Below are 16,560 nucleotides of genomic sequence, written 5' to 3'. Positions count from 1 at the left end.
ATATGAAGAGATACACCAGAGATTGAATCCTCGCTGGAGCAAGTGTAAACAAGATGACCCAGCACAAGGGGGTTTATTGGGCCATTAATATGTGGTGCTGATCCTGGATGAAGCATTTGTCTATTTGTACATTCATTTGTTCCTTAATCTCACAGGGTATGTCTACACTACCCCGCTAGTTCGAACTAGCGGGGTAATGTATGCATACCGCACTTGCTAATGAAGCCCGGGATTTGAATTTCCCGGGCTTCATTAGCATAAGCGGGGAGCCGCCATTTTTAAATCCCCGCTGCTTCGAACCCCGTGTAGCGCGGCTACACGGGGCTCGAACTAGGTAGTTCGGACTAGGGTCCTATTCCGAACTACCGGTACTCCTCGTGAAACGAGGTGTACCGGTAGTTCGGAATAGGCACCCTAGTCCGAACTACCTAGTTCGAGCCCCGTGTAGCCGCGCTACACGGGGTTCGAAGCAGCGGGGATTTAAAAATGGCGGCTCCCCGCTTATGCTAATGAAGCCCGGGAAATTCAAATCCCGGGCTTCATTAGCAAGTGCGGTATGCATACATTACCCCGCTAGTTCGAACTAGCGGGGTAGTGTAGACATACCCCCAGATAGTTCCAGAGATTTTTTTTCCTGGGCAGTGTATTTGCTCTTAGTGAGCTGATCCAATTGATTCTTCTCCTAATCTCCACTCTGCCACATCCACCCCATTTTATATTGCTTCGGGGGGACATCCTCCCCCCTTTTCAGGATTCATTTTAAAGCTCTCTCTCAGAAGCTGTGTCATGACATTGATTTTGCACTCCACAGAGAAACAAAAAGCAAAAGGCTATTGCATGTGACAACATGTCAGTCACCTAAGTTTTGTTTAATGCCCTGTTTTTTTCTCTGGATCTCATTCACCCTGAGGTTCCTCCAAGCACAAAAGCCTTTTCCGAAAGATCCCTTATCCCTTATTTTCCTCAAGATCAGCGTCTAGACTGGCACTTTTATCCGGCAAAGCTCCATGCTGAAAAAAAGTGGCAGCCATGTTTATGCTAATGAAGCGCGGGAGATTTAAATCCCTGCTTAATTAGCAATTGCGATATATCTAATTTACATCCCTTTTACGAAAAAGGGATGTAGTCTTGACGTAGCCCTAGTATTTGACTAAGGGCTTGATCTTGGGACAAGGTGCAGATGTAACAGAGCACCCCACTTCATAACGATTGCACAGCAACTCCCCATTCCTCATAAAGGGCCACAGGGTTAAACATGAATTAATTCAGGTGGTTCTTAAGAAATTCAGTGTTTTTCATGACTCACACGTGGGGGGGTTTTCCTCCAACTTCTCCCCACATCTCCACTGTCTTGGTCCCAGGCCCAGGCCCACTCCACATCTTATGCCATCTCCCTCCCCTTCCTTGGTTCTGGGTAGTCTGCAGGGAGCATCTCTACTGACAGCTGTACTCTTTCCTCACCCTCTGCTAGTCCTTGCCTGTCTGTGTCTTCATAACACTGAGTTCTCTGCAAACAAGCACAGACTGCAACATGGTCAGACCAAGACTCATTCTTGGGCTCAAAAAATGGCATCCCCATAATATTTGTCATCCTCTACCCCAATAGGGACACTCTATTCAAACACTCATGACAGTGAATGGCAGAGAATAGATCCTTAGTAAGGTATCTGAATTTAAAAACAAAAGGGACTGGAATCAGGGTTGCAGCTTGTAAATTGAAATATATCCATGCATTAGTTATCTGTTAGATGTGCCATCTACCATCAGTTAGGTCTACAGGCTGTCCCCGAGTTACGCGGATCTGACTTACGTCGGATCCGTACTTACGAACAGGGCTTTTCTCGCCCCGGAGAACGCGGGCGACGGGACCGCCCAGACACGCTGCAGTCCCGCCGCCCGCGTCCTCCAGGGTGTGAAAAGCTGCTCTGCATCTCCCTAGTCTGCTGGGGGGAGGGCCCCCCTGCAGACCAGGGAGATGCGGAGCAAAGCCGCAGAGGACGCGGGCGGCGGAACCCGCCTTCTGCGTCTCCATGGTCTGCTGGGGGGGGCGCAGCTAGTGCACCCCCCCCCCCCCAGCAGACCAGGCTTTTCTCATGGACGCCTGTAGTAGAGCAGGTGGGGCGCTGCTGGTTGGTCCCGCAGCACCGCTCCTCGGCGCTACTGGACCAACCTGGCAGCACCCCAGCTGCTCTGCCCCAAGCGTCCTGATTCAGCTGCTGCTGGTCAGTTTCAGCAGTGGCTGAATCAGGATGCCTGGGGCAGAGCAGCTGGGGTGCTGCTGGGTTGGTCCAGTAGCGCCGCTCCTAGGCGCTACTGGACCAACCCAGCAGCACCCCAGCTGCTCTGCCCCAGGCATCCCCAGGTCAGCCGCTGCTGAAACTGACCAGCGGCTGACTACAGGAAGCCCGAGGCAGAGTTGCTCTGCCCCGGGGTTCCTGGAATCAGCCGCTGATCAGTTTCAGCAGCGGCTGAATCTGGACGCCAGTTCCGACTTAAGTACAAATTCAACTTAAGTACAAACCTACAGTCCCTATCTTGTACGTAACCCGGGGACTGCCTGTATAGCCTTTCAGGGCAGATATTCACACTAGTATCGACAATACAGTCACTAACCCAGTCAGCAGGTACAATTAGACGCTGTGGCTGCTGGTGCTATGAAGCATTGTGCAGGTGAAATTGAAACAGAAAGGAACATTCAGAGCTGATTTACACCAGTGAAGAAAAACTGTAATGCGCCTGATTCAAAACTGGGTAGGTTGTGGCTAACCTGACAACCCAAAAGAACATGCATTATTGAGACCAAGAGACAGTTGTGTGCTGACAAATGCCTGATGAATAAAAAGCAAACAAAACCAATCCTGCCTATGCAACAGAGGCAAGCCCTATAAGAAATTAAAATTGTTTGACATACTTAGCAATGGCTATACATCTCTGTGACTTCTGCCTGCCGAAGTCAGAAAGGAATTATTACTAGTGATAATCATCTTGGAAGGAGGCATTTCGTAATCACACTAATAAAATAGTTTCAGTTCATCTTCACACAAGGGCATGCAGGACAATGCTTTTTCAGAATGACATTTTTTACATTACCTCCGTCTCTAGCAAGAAGGACTGGTACTTGGGAAAGCCACTATTTGCATCAGTCTATTGTCTTTCGTAATGCAGATATCATCCCTCGAAATGGAATGGCTGCACAGGAATGCCTGCCTGGGATTGTTTTAATCTTGTTTTTATTTTTGTACTTTTGAAGGTTAACTTCAGAACTTGGCACTCAAAACTTTGCTTTGCTCACAGCCCATCTAGCATGCAAATAGCAGTCCTTCTCTCACAGTGCCTCAATGGCTTCGTCTTCACTGCGAGTTCTGCCACCAGAAAATATGCTAATGAGGAACTCATTAGCATAAGTCGCAATCTCATTAGCATATTTTCAGCTGTTTCTTTTTGCTTAAAAAGAAGCAGTGCGGATGGGGGGTTTTGTGCAAAAACCCCTCGCGCAAAAAGTAACAGCAGAAAATATGCTAATGAGATTGTGACTTATGCGAATTAGTCTCTCATTAGCATATTTTCTGCCAGAAGAACTGTGAAGTGAAGTGAAGACGTAGCCAAAGTTACTAACCTTGGGTATGTCTACACTACCCTCCTAGTTCGAACTAGGAGGGTAATGTAGGCATATCGCACTTGCAAATGAAGCCCGGGATTTGAATTTCCCGGGCTTCATTTGCATAAGCAGGGAGCCGCCATTTTTAAAACCCCGCTGGTTCGAACCCCGTGCAGCGCGGCTACACGGGGCACAAACTAGGTAGTTCGAACTAGGAAGCCTAGTTCGAACTACCACTACTCCTCATTTCATGAGGAGTAACAGTAGTTCGAACTAGGAAGCCTAGTTCGAACTACCTAGTTCGTGCCCCGTGTAGCCGCGCTGCACGGGGTTCGAACGAGCGGGATTTTAAAAATGGCGGCTCCCCGCTTATGCAAATGAAGCCCGGGAAATTCAAATCCCGGGCTTCATTTGCAAGTGCGGTATGCCTACATTACCCCGCTAGTTCGAACTAGCAGGGTAGTGTAGACATACCCCTTGATAGGAAGGAAGGAGCTGCTCCCTACAGATGTGAGTATCAGAGATCAGGAAGCTATACGAGCAAGACCTCATTCCTCTGCCTCTTTTTGGATGGCATGATACATACTGCAAGCATGTCAGACAATACCAAAAAACCACTGAGTTACGTAGCTTGGGTTCATGGTCAAATCTCTGCTAATCTCTAAGGTGCCACGGGACTCCTCATTGTTTCTGGAACACAGTCAGCCCTGCAGTAGGAGGACACAATGCTATTGAAGCCATGGAGAAGCACCTGTTCACACTACTGCTTACTTGGCCCTTCATTTTCTCTGACTATTCTCCTTTGAAGAATGGATGTGTTAATTCCAAGGCAATAAACTATCAATCCTATTCACATTGGCACTGTTTACATGATGATTATTTAAATGAGAGTCCCTATATGAGATTAAATCCCCACCGTGCCAGACACGAAACATATCCATAGTATGAGATAGTTCCTGACTCCAATCTAATTAGACATGACAGGAAGAATATATGGAGAAAGGAAGTATCATTACCCTCAGTTTACAGATGGGGCACTTAGTCAGAGAGAGACTAAATATCTTGCCAAAAGTTAGATCAAAGCTTGCATCAGAACTGGGAATTGAGCCAATATCTCATTAGTCTCAGGCCAGGGTCCTAACCACAAGCCCAGCCCTGGGTGGTGGGTGAAAGCCCAGCTGGGGAAGTCAAGCCCCAACCCCACCCTACCCTTGAAGCCAAGCCCCACCCACTGCCAGTTCAATGCTTCTTGGGCATGTGGAGGGCTGGAGCTGCCATGCTGTGGCTCTGGCCCAGTCCTCCTCCGCAGCTAGGGAAAGCCGGGCTGCCATGCCATGGCCCCAGTACTCCCCGGAAGCCAGGAGACAGCCCCAGTTTTCCCTGTGACAGCCTCAGCCTGTGGCAGTTGGGCATGTAGGCAGTTTTGGGAAGGTTGTGTCTTCCTTTGCCTACATAACTGACCGCCATAGGTGTGCGCACGGGGTGTGCCGGGTGTGCCCAGGCACACCCTAATGTCTTGGGCCAGCTAGCGGCTGCTGGAGGAAGAGAGGGATTTGTGATGGAGCACCGCAGACCCTCACTTTAAATTCCGCGCAGCCATCAACAGGGCACTGTGGGGCAGAGAGCGCATGCGCGGCGTGCTCAAACACTGCACAAGAGGTAAGAGGGGAGACGCCAGGGCATGGCATGATGTCACGGCCCAGGACTTTCAAACCAGAAGGAGCTGGGACCTGACTACAAACGCTGGCCGGCCCAAGCCATTTTTGCGCCCCGGGCCCAGCCGCACCTCCCTTTGTGCACCCGGGGGCATCCCCGCCTAGCCTGGCAGCACTGCACGGCCTCCTGAGGCACCTCCCCCCGGCCCAGCAGCACCGTTCAGCCCCCCCCCGAGGCGCCCCAGGGACGCCCCTGCCCGGCCCGTCAGCACCACACGGCCCCTCCTGAGGCGCCCCGGGGATGCCCCTGTCTAGCCTGGCAGCACCGCGCTGCCCCCCCTGAAGCATCCCGGAGGTGCCCCCACCCGGCCCGGCAGCACTGCGCGGCGCCCTGGGGGCACCCGGTTAGGGCCTGGCTGCCTATAGCTTGGACCAGCTCTGACTCCAGCCCCAGGAATCGGAAAGCAGAAGCCGAAGGTAAGGGAGGGAAGGAGAGGGGAGGGGAAGGGGGAAAAATAAAAGGAAGGGGTGAGAGAGGAAGGGGCTTATGCTGAGGGGAAGGGGCAGGTCAGGAGAAGAAAGGGGAAAGCACCAAGGGACAGGGTAGAGGAGAGGCAAATGTCAGGGGGCCAAGTGGAGACAATGAGGAAAAGGGCTGGAGGGGAGGTGTCAGTGAGAGGGGGGACAGGGTAATGCTGGGAAAGGAGAGAGATGGGGCATTGGTGGTTAGAGGGGAGAGAAGGAGGTGCTGGGAGGCTTGAAAGGAGGGGAGGGCATGAGAAAGGTGGGGATGGAGTAAAGCATGTGTGAGGGCACAGGGGCATGAGGGGAACGGGGGCAGAGGGTGGTGAGGGGGTGGGCATCAGAGAAAAAGAGGGCAAAGGGGGTAAGGGCAGTGAGGGAAGGGGGAGGCACCAGGAGGGTGCAGGGGTAAGGGAAGGTGCAGGTGCAGGGATTTCTGGGGTGAAGCAGAAGGGCAGACACCTTCAGGGGAGGAACCCGCACCAGAGAAGAGAAGCAGGGCAGGTGTGAAGAGGGAGGTGTTAGAAGAGGGGATGAGGAGGGGTAGCTCACATGATCAGAGTGGGGCTACTGGAGGAGTGGGTACAGGGGGAGTGAAGGGCTGGTGGAGGGGGGCAAGTCGCAGGAGGGCTAAGGGCAGCAAAAAGGGCAGGAGTCAGGACAGCAGAGGAGGGTGAGGGGTTGGGGGGCAGCAGGCACCAGGGGAGCTGATGGAGCAAGGGGAGGAGACATGGCAGCAGAGGGAAAAGGTAGAGGTTTGAGATATTTATTAATAACTTGGGTGCCACAGTGACACATGCAAACAAGCCACGTGAACTCAGTACTGGTGCACAACACAAAATTCACTCTGCTCATGGGAGAAAACTCTTAGAAGGAACACTTCCCCCAGTCCCTCCGTCCCCGAGTTAATATCACACACATCGGGGTAATGCAACTGCAGGATAGTTGCATGAGAGGAGTTTTGGGGGGGGGAAACTAATCCCTATTGATAGGATGGTGGAAAAAGTCCTTGGGGGGGGGGTCACATGACACCTTTTACTTCTGGACATGTGTCCATCTTGCCAGGAGAGTATTACCTCTAGAGGTGTGGCCAATGGGGATCATTGGGTGTGATTAACAGGGTCAGGGGTGTGGCTAATGGGGGTCAAAGTACATTTTAAAAAAATTCTTTGGGTGCACACCATAATGAAATGTCCTGGGCATGCCTATGCTGACCACCTATGAGCCTAGCCTTCCTCTTGGATGCCTCTGTGTTTAAGGCAGAGCAGTTGGAGTCAAGCAATTTGGGTCCCAGTCCCATCTCTTGCACAGACTTTGTGTGCAACCTTCAGCAAGTCACTTAATTTCCCTATGCCTCAATTCCCATGCTGTAAAATGGGAATAATTAATACTTCCCAGCCTCCCAAGGCTAAAAGTCAGTAATATTTGCAGGTGCTTTGGGATCTTTGAGTGGCAGCTGATGTCTACGTGCAACATACAGTTACTACCCCTTTTGACCCAAGCAACAAGCCAATATTGAGATCTTGTGGGTCCTTTCTGTTAGGAGAAGAAACCGATATCAGGTATTTGGCTGATTAAATCCTGTTTATTTACAAAGAATGTTCATACAATTCTGTTCCCCTGAACACAGCAGGAAGCCATTTCTTTGCTTAAAGTTCTAAGCCAACTATCTCTCAACCTAGAAAGTTTTTTTTTTTTTTTTTTTTTTTTTTTTTTTCTCTCTCTCTCTCTCTCTCTCTCTCTCTCTCCAAAGTTACCAGAGCTTTATATTGCTGTCTACTTCGTTTTTGGATGTACTGCTCAGCCTGCTGCTACTACTAACAGACACATATAGTTCCATCGAACACCACCTAACAAAAACAGTCTGCACACATTGCCGCTTTTGCAGATTCAGACTAACACGGCTACCCCTCTGATACAGGCAGTCCCCGGGTTACGTACAAGATAGGGACTGTAGGTTTCTTCTTAAGTTGAATTTGTATGTAAGTCAGAACTGGTACATATTGTAGGGGAAACTCTAGGCAAACATTTTTCCAGAGCTCAGTTTTATTCTCCCACGCCTCACTTCCCTCAGTCCTTTATTCTCAAGCTGAGGTGTCTGCTGAGAAAAACCACTCCGTGTCTCCCAGGTCTGCTGGGGGGGCACTAGCTTAGCGTCTCCCTGGTCTGCTGGGGGGAAGCAGCTAGTGCGGGGTTGCCTCACCCCGTTTGTAAGTAGGGATCTGATGTAAGTCGGATCCATGTAACCCGGGGACTGCCTGTACTTGACACATAGCTCAGCTTCTGACTCATCTCAGATGAGGCCTTCCGTGTGTTTTGGGAAGTGACTCCTCTTGCATCAGCTAGGGTATTCCCCAAAAAGCTTAACTGCTCTTACACTTATCCCATGTGAAGAGCATGTATCATGCCCACCAGTGAGATTCACTCACCTTCCATCACAGTATTTATTAATTTAGCCATTTGTAAAACAATATGGCTACAGATATTCTGCCCAATGTTTAGCTTTGTTTGACATTGTGGCACATATGACATACACCATGTAAAGTTGAGGGCTTCTGCATCTAGCTAACACATCACATGAATATACAAATAAATACAAAATCCTCATCCTACCTCCACATGGGATGTCAGAATACATGGAATCCCCATAAAACATAGTTTATCTTTGTTGCTTAAGACCATGTTCAAAGGAAGCATGCTCAGGTATAATTAGATTGGGGAGGCTTCATGACATGTTAACTCAAAGGCCTATCAACTAACCAAATAGTCAATGTAAAATGCATCGACTATTTGATTAGTCATTTGCTCAATATTTAACATCCCTACTCTAGGGCCTGTATGCCCAGTTCCTGTTTCCTACACACTCAAGCAAGCTCAGTCTCAGTGTCTACTCTGGAGAAATATGGCAAATGACTGGACTAGATTTCCTAAAAAATGGTTTTTAGCTAGCCTATTTATATTCCCCACTAGGGATGTGAAGTTTTAACTGGTTGACCAGACAGGGCCGAAGCAGTTCCCCCCTCCCGGCTGTAACAGCCCCCTGCCCTTGCTTGCCCTTCTTTAGTCAATTAACTAGCTAAGTAGTATGTTTAACCAGTTAGCCACTTAAATGGGATTTTACATCTTATTGCCCACCTCTAGTAGCAGTGATGTATGATAGAACAACATTAGCTTTACATATATCCTTTTACTCTTTACATATATCCTTTTACAAATTTTATTTGCAATGTTCTTTATACCTTTCATTTAGGATCTTGATTCACTTTAGAATTAGACCCTATGATCTAGGATACCAAAGAAGAGGCAGAAGTTTGAACATTGTTAAATTACACAATTAGATACTCTGTTGTCTTTAGATCTTATATTCTGGAGGAGTACAGGCAGTCCCCAGGTTACGTACAAGATAGGGACTGTAGGTTTGTTCTTAAGTTGAATTTGTATGTAAGTTGGAACTGGTACATATTGTAGGGGAAACTCTAGCAAAACATTTCTCCAGAGCTCAGTTTTATTCTCCCACACCTCACTTCCCTCAGTCCTTTATTCTCAAGCTGAGGTGTCTGCTGAGAAAAGCTGCTCCGCGTCTCCCTGGTCTGTTGGGGAGGGGGCGCTAGCTTCGCGTCTCCCTGGTCTGCTGGGGGGAAGCAGCTAGTGTGGGGTTGCCTCACCCCGTTTGTAAGTAGGGATCCGATGTAAGTCGGATCTATGTAACCCGGGGACTGCCTGTATTAAGTAGCTTAAACATTGGGAAATTAACTGGACATCTTGTGACTAAGTTTACACTAAGGCACCATTTCAGATTTTGGCAGGGAGGGGGCAACCTGTGCATGCCATGATGGATGGGGAGAGAGAGTGAAAACATGGGGGGGTGGGCTGAGGACAGAGGCTTCAGCAGTGTTACTAAGCATGCTCAGTACAAGACAAGCACCAAATGGGAATGGAGGAACCAACACCATCCTCCCTCCCCTCCACATGCATCATCTCTATCCAGGGGCTACTTAGGGTACGTCTAGACTACATGCCTCTGGCGACAGAGGCATGTAGATTAGGCTACCCGACAGAGTAAAATGAAGCGGCGATTTAAATAATCGCCGCTTCATTTAAATTTACAAGGCTGCCGCGTTGAGCCGACAAACAGCTGATCAGCTGTTTGTCGGCTCAGCGTGATAGTCTGGACGCTCCCCTGCCGACATCAAAGGGAGTTGTCGACAACCCAGGTATGCCTCATCCCAGGAGGCATACCTGGGTTGTCGACAACTCCCTTTGATGTCGGCAGGGGAGCGTCCAGACTATCGCGCTGAGCCGACAAACAGCTGATCAGCTGTTTGTCGGCTCAACGTGGCAGCCATGTAAATTTAAATGAAGCGGCGATTATTTAAATCGCCGCTTCATTTTACTCTGTCGGGTAGCCTAATCTACATGCCTCTGTCGCCAGAGGCATGTAGTCTAGATGTACCCTAAGACACTGAAAGATTCTACTCTCTTTGGGGGGGCGGGAGGCAGACAACTTAGCAGTTAGCTGATAGGAGCACTGTATCTAATTCCTATCTAAAAGAAAGAAAATTAAATATTAGACCCACTCAGCTGTAACACTAACATATGCTGACATCTTGTGGCAAGTCTCTTAAGGGACACTGGTTAGCCTTAAAAATAATGTATATTCTTACTTTCTAACTAACTCTGTGGCAAGAGAGACCTTCCCCCTCTCCCCCCATCAGGACTCCTGGGCTCTATCTCAGCTCTGGAAGGGGAGTGGGGTTTTAGTTCATTACAGCAAGGGGGCAGATACATTTCAGTTCTGTGTAAGAACATCAGAATGACCATACTGGATCAGACCAAAAGTCCTCATAGTCTTCAAGGAGAGGTTAAAGCGACTGGGACTTTTCAGTTTAGAAAAGAGGAGACTGAGGAGGGATATGAAAGACATATATAAAATCATGAGTAGTGTGGAGAGGGCGGATAAAGAAAAGTTCTTCATTAGTTCCCATAATAGAAGAACTAGAGGACACCAAATGAAATAAATGAGTAGCAGGTTTAAAACTAATAAAAGAAAGTTCTTCTTCACACAGCGTGTAGTCAGCTTGTGGAACTCCTTGCCAGAGGAGGCTGTGAAGGCTAGGACTATAACAGAGTTTAAAGAAAAGCTAGATAATTTCATGAAGGTTAGGTCCATAAAAGGCTATTAGCCAGGGGATAGAATTGGTGTCCCTGGCCTCTGTTTGTCAGAGGCTGGAGTGGGATGGCAGGAGACAAATCACTTGATCACTGTCTTCGGTCCACCATCTCTGGGGCACCTGGTGCTGGCCACTGTCGGCAGACAAGATACTGGGCTAGATGGACCTTTGGTCTGACCCAGTATGGCCGTTCTTATGTTCTTATGTTCCAACAGTGGCCAGTGCCAGGTGCTTCAGAAGGAACAAACAGAAGAGTCAATCATCATGATCCATCCCATCACCCATTCCCAGCTTCTGGCAAACAGAAGCTCAGGACACCATCCCTGCTCATTCTGGCTAGTATCCATTGATGGACCTATCCTCCTTGAACTTACTTTGTTTTTACTGGAACCCTGTTAGGTAATCTCTCCTCATATGGAAGCTGTTCCTTACCTCTAATAATTTCTGTTGCCCTTTCTGTACCTTTTCCAAATACAATATATCTTTTTAAAAATGGTTTGACCAGATCTGCATACAGTATTCAAGATGTGGGCATACAATGACATTCTGTAGAGGCAATCTGGTATTTTGTCTCATTATCTGTTTCTTTCCTATGACTCCCAAGATTCTGTTAGCTGTTACCACTCAAGAAAGAGATCTTAGAATCCATTGTGGAAAGCTCCCTGAAAACATCTGCTCAATGTGCAATGCAGTCTAAAAACTAAAAAGCTGTTTTATATCTATAGTTAGGATTATATTTTTCATGGCATTACTTTGCACATATCAACACTGAAGTCCATCTGCCTCTGTGCTGCCCAATCACCCAATTTTATGAAATCCTTTTGTAGTTCTTTGCTGTCTGATTTGGATTAGTCCCCGATCACCCCCTCTTCAAGAACATTTGTAAGTTTAACACAGTAATCCAAATGCAAATTCCAGCAGCACCACATTCATTCCTACTCTTCCCCTCTCCCCCAGTCCTTTAAGTGGAGTACCCAACAATGTTTACATGATAATCTAACAATCCTTCAATTGCTTAAATGCCCAGCTTTTTGTTCTTCTGAATCACGCTGCCTTCCTCTTTTTATAACAAACTCCCTGCCCCAAAGGCAAAGCTGCAAGCAGGTCAAACTCTCTAGCATTTAAGAACTGACTCTGGAGGCAGGGCATGCAGCTTTAAGCAGATCTCATGTATGAAATCCAGGGGGATCAAACTTGGGAGGGGAGGCTACTACTCTCCCAAGCCCCACATAAATGGCACACTTGGTCCACACTAGAAGATAAGTTTGAATTAAGATACGGAACTGCATAGCTGGAGTCAAAGTATCCTGACTAGAATTTTGGCACCGTCTACACAGCAGGAGGGTGACAGGAGCACAATCTCCCTTCGACTTCCCTTACTCCTCATAGAAGCAGGACTACCAGCATTTATGGGAGCACCCTCTCAGTTCAAATTAGCGTGTCTTCACTAGACCCACTAATCAAATCCCAGAGGATTGGCTGCGGCAGCTTTGATCTTCTCTGTAGTGTAGACATGGCCATGTCTGAGCAAGGTGAATAGGAATAATCTGGAGTCTTATTTGCAATAGTACCACCAATGTGCTGAACATTTTCCAGCCCGCAGAGACACTGTCCCAAAGTACCCTCAGTGTGAGCCTTTCTGCACATAAAGACAGACAAGAGGTTATGGGAACAACATGTGGAATTTTCCTTACAATCAACAGAACAGTTATTATCTGACCTATGTTACTGTCAGCACGATAGGCTATTAGATGAAAACCCAGCTGCCTACAGTATGAAATAAAAAGCTCGTTTACATGTATTTGAAACAAAAACAAAGGAGCATTTTCAAGTAGCAACTGAACCTCAAGCAATCCTTCCTTGACCCCATCTAGCTCAGTGTCTAAACTCCCTTTGGAGTAGGGCTTTATAGACAGCCAGCTCCCATAGTGCTTTGCAGCAGAGAAAAAATAATAATAAAAGCAATTACTGTCTAGCATCTGGCACAGATGCTGAGACACCCCTCACCCCCACCCTCCTCAGTACACAGTAATGCCTCAGTAGTTTTGCCACGTTTCTGTTAAAACACAAGTGATTTATGACAAGGAGTCTTTAACTCTGGAACACTGCTGGTCTTATTAGCTCCTCCTCTGCATTCCCTCCCTCTCTACAGAGTAAAAAAATAGTTTCCAGTAGGTAACCCTGGATAGAACAGTCACACAGATGCATATATTCTGTAATAAACAGACACAAAGATTACACCTCCAAAAATTAACTGCCCCCTCTTTAGGAGTGCCCGTCCTAGGGATGTAATACTATAGTTGATTAACCGATTAACCGATAAGCAAAAGCTTATAGGTTAACGCTACAGACAACACACATTTCTCCCCCTCCCCGCCAGTAAATTTTTTTTAGCAGGCTGGCCAGCAGCCCGGCTCAGTCCTGGCTTGCAACAGGTCTGGGACCTACCCCTGCTGTGGCTCTGCATTTAAAGCAGTGGTCACCAACCAATAGATCAGGATCTATGGGTAGATCTTGGAGTCTCTGACAGGTGATCTTGACTGGTTTGTCCTAAATGCTATCAAGTGCTGGCACGTGAGCTGCCCCTCCCCCCACTGCTGCGCAACTTCTGCCCTTTGCCTTGAAGCTACCTCCTCCAACCCCTCATAGAATCATAGAATAATAGGACTGGAAGGGACCTCGAGAGGTCATCGAGTCCAGCCCCCCGCCCTCAAGGCAGGACCAAGCTCCGTCTACACCATCCCTGACAGATGTCTATCTAACCTGTTCTTAAATATCTCCAGAGAGGGAGATTCCACCACCTCCCTTGGCAATTTATTCCAATATTTGACCACCCTGACAGTTAGGAATTTTTTCCTAATGTCCAATCTAAACCTCCCCTGCTGCACTTTAAGCCCATTACTCCTTGTCCTGTCCTCAGAAACCAAGAGGAACAAATTTTCTCCTTCCTCCTTGTGACACCCTTTTAGATATTTGAAAACCGCTATCATGTCCCCCCTTAATCTTCTTTTTTCCAAACAAAACAAGCCCAGTTCATGAAGCCTGGCTTCATAGGTCATGTTCTCTAAACCTTTAATCATTCTTGTCGCTCTTCTCTGTACCCTTTCCAATTTCTCCACATCTTTCTTGAAATGTGGCACCCAGAACTGGACACAGTACTCCAGCTGAGGCCTAACTAGTGCAGAGTAGAGCGGCAGAATGACTTCACGAGTTTTGCTTACAACACACCTGTTGATACAACCTAGAATCATATTTGCTTTTTTTGCAACAGCATCACACTGTTGACTCATATTCAACTTGTGGTCCACTATGACCCCTAGATTCCTTTCCGCCATGCTCCTTCCTAGACAGTCGCTTCCCATCTTGTATGTATGGAACTGATTGTTCCTTCCTAAGTGGAGCACTTTGCATTTCTCTTTATTAAACCTCAGCCTGTTTACCTCTGACCATTTCTCTAACTTGCTAAGGTCATTTTGAATTATGTCCCTATCCTCCAAAGAAGTTGCAACCCCACCCAGTTTGGTATCATCTGCAAACTTAATAAGCGTACTCTCTATCCCAATATCTACATCATTGATGAAGATATTGAACAGTACAGGTCCCAAAACAGACCCTTGAGGAACTCCACTTGTTATCCCTTTCCAGCAGGATTTAGCACCGTTAACAACAACTCTCTGACTACGGTTATCCAGCCAATTATGCACCCACCTTATCGTGGCCCTATCTAAGTTATATTTGCCTAGTTTATCAATAAGAATATCATGCGAGACCGTATCAAATGCCTTACTAAAGTCTAGGTATATGACATCCACCGCTTCTCCCTTATCCACAAGGCTCGTTATCCTATCAAAGAAAGCTATCAGATTAGTTTGGCATGACTTGTTCTTCACAAACCCATGCTGGCTATTCCCTATCACTTTATTACCTTCCAAATGTTTGCATATGATTTCCTTAATTACCTGCTCCGTTATCTTCCCTGGGACAGACGTTAAACTGACCGGTCTGTAGTTTCCTGGGTTGTTCTTATTCCCCTTTTTATAGATGGGCACAATATTTGCCCTTTTCCAGTCTTCTGGAATCTCCCCTGTCTGCCATGATTTTTCAAAGATCATAGCTAAAGGCTCAGATACCTCCTCTATCAGCTCCTTGAGTATCCTGGGATGCATTTCATCAGGACCTGGTGACTTGCTGACATCTAACTTTCCTAAGTGATTTTTAACTTCTTCTTTGTGTATCCTATCTTCTAAACTTACCCTCTCTCTGCTTGTATTCACTACGTTAGGCACACCTCCAGACTTCTCGGTGAAGACCGAAACAAAGAAGTCATTGAGCATCTCCACCATTTCCAAGTTCCCTGTTACTGCTTCTTCCTCCTCACTAAGCAGTGGGCCTACCCTGTCCTTGGTCTTCCTCTTGCTTTTAATGTATTTATAAAAGGTCTTCTTGTTTCCCTTTATGCCTATAGCTAGTTTGATCTCATTTTGTGCCTTTGCCTTTCTAATCTTGCCCCTGCATTCCCGTGTTGCTTGCCTATATTCATCCTTTGTTAGTTGTCCTAGTTTCCATTTTTTATAGGACTCCTTTTTTATTTTGAGATCATGCAAGATCTCCTTGTTAAGCCAAGCTGGTCTTTTGCCATATTTTCTATCTTTCCTACACAGCGGAATTGTTTGCTTTTGGGCCCTTAACAACGTCCCTTTGAAATACTTCCAACTCTCCTCAGTTGTTTTTCCCTTCAGTCTTGCTTCCCATGGGACCTTACCTACAAGTTCTCTGAGCTTATCAAAATCTGCCTTCCTGAAATCCATTACCTCAATTGTGCTGGTCTCCCTTCTACCTTTCCTTAAGATCATGAACTCTATTATTTCGTGATCACTGTCCCCTATACTGTCTTCCACTTTCAAGTTCTCAACTAGTTCCTCCCTATTTGTTAAAATCAAATCCAGAACAGCTTCTCCTCTGGTAGCTTTTTCAACCTTCTGAAACAGAAAGTTGTCTCCAATGCAGTCCAGAAACTTATTGGATAGCCTGTGCCTCGCTGTGTTAGTTTCCCAACATATGTCTGGATAGTTGAAGTCCCCCATCACCACCAAATCTTGGGCTTTGGATAGTTTTGTTAATTGTTTAAAAAAGGCCTCATCCACCTCTTCCACCTGGCTAGGTGGCCTGTAGTAGACTCCTAGCATGACATCACCTTCATTTTTTGCCCCTTTTAGCTTAACCCAGAGACTCTCTACACAGCTATCTCCTACGTTCATCTCCACTTCAGTCCAAGTGTGTACATTTTTAATATACAAGGCAACCCCTCCTCCCTTTTTTCCCTGTCTGTCCTTCCTGAGCAAGCCGTACCCTTCCATACCAACATTCCAATCATGCGTCCCATCCCACCAGGTTTCTGTAATACCAATGATATCATAGTTGTATTTATTGGTTAGCAATTCCAGTTCTTCCTGCTTATTACCCATACTTCTCGCATTTGTATATAGGCATCTAAGATACTGATTTGATCTTGCCTCCCTGTTGTGCCCTGACCCTCCTTTCTCCTTGCCATTATAGGCCGTAGTCCCCCCCATTTCCAACCCATCTCCCAGTCCCGCACATTCAGCACTTACCT

This window comes from Pelodiscus sinensis, chromosome 8 (assembly GCF_052426305.1).
Source record: "Pelodiscus sinensis isolate ZL-2025 chromosome 8, ASM5242630v1, whole genome shotgun sequence".
NCBI classification, from domain to species: Eukaryota; Metazoa; Chordata; order Testudines; family Trionychidae; genus Pelodiscus; species Pelodiscus sinensis.
This window is presented reverse-complemented; position numbering follows the sequence as displayed.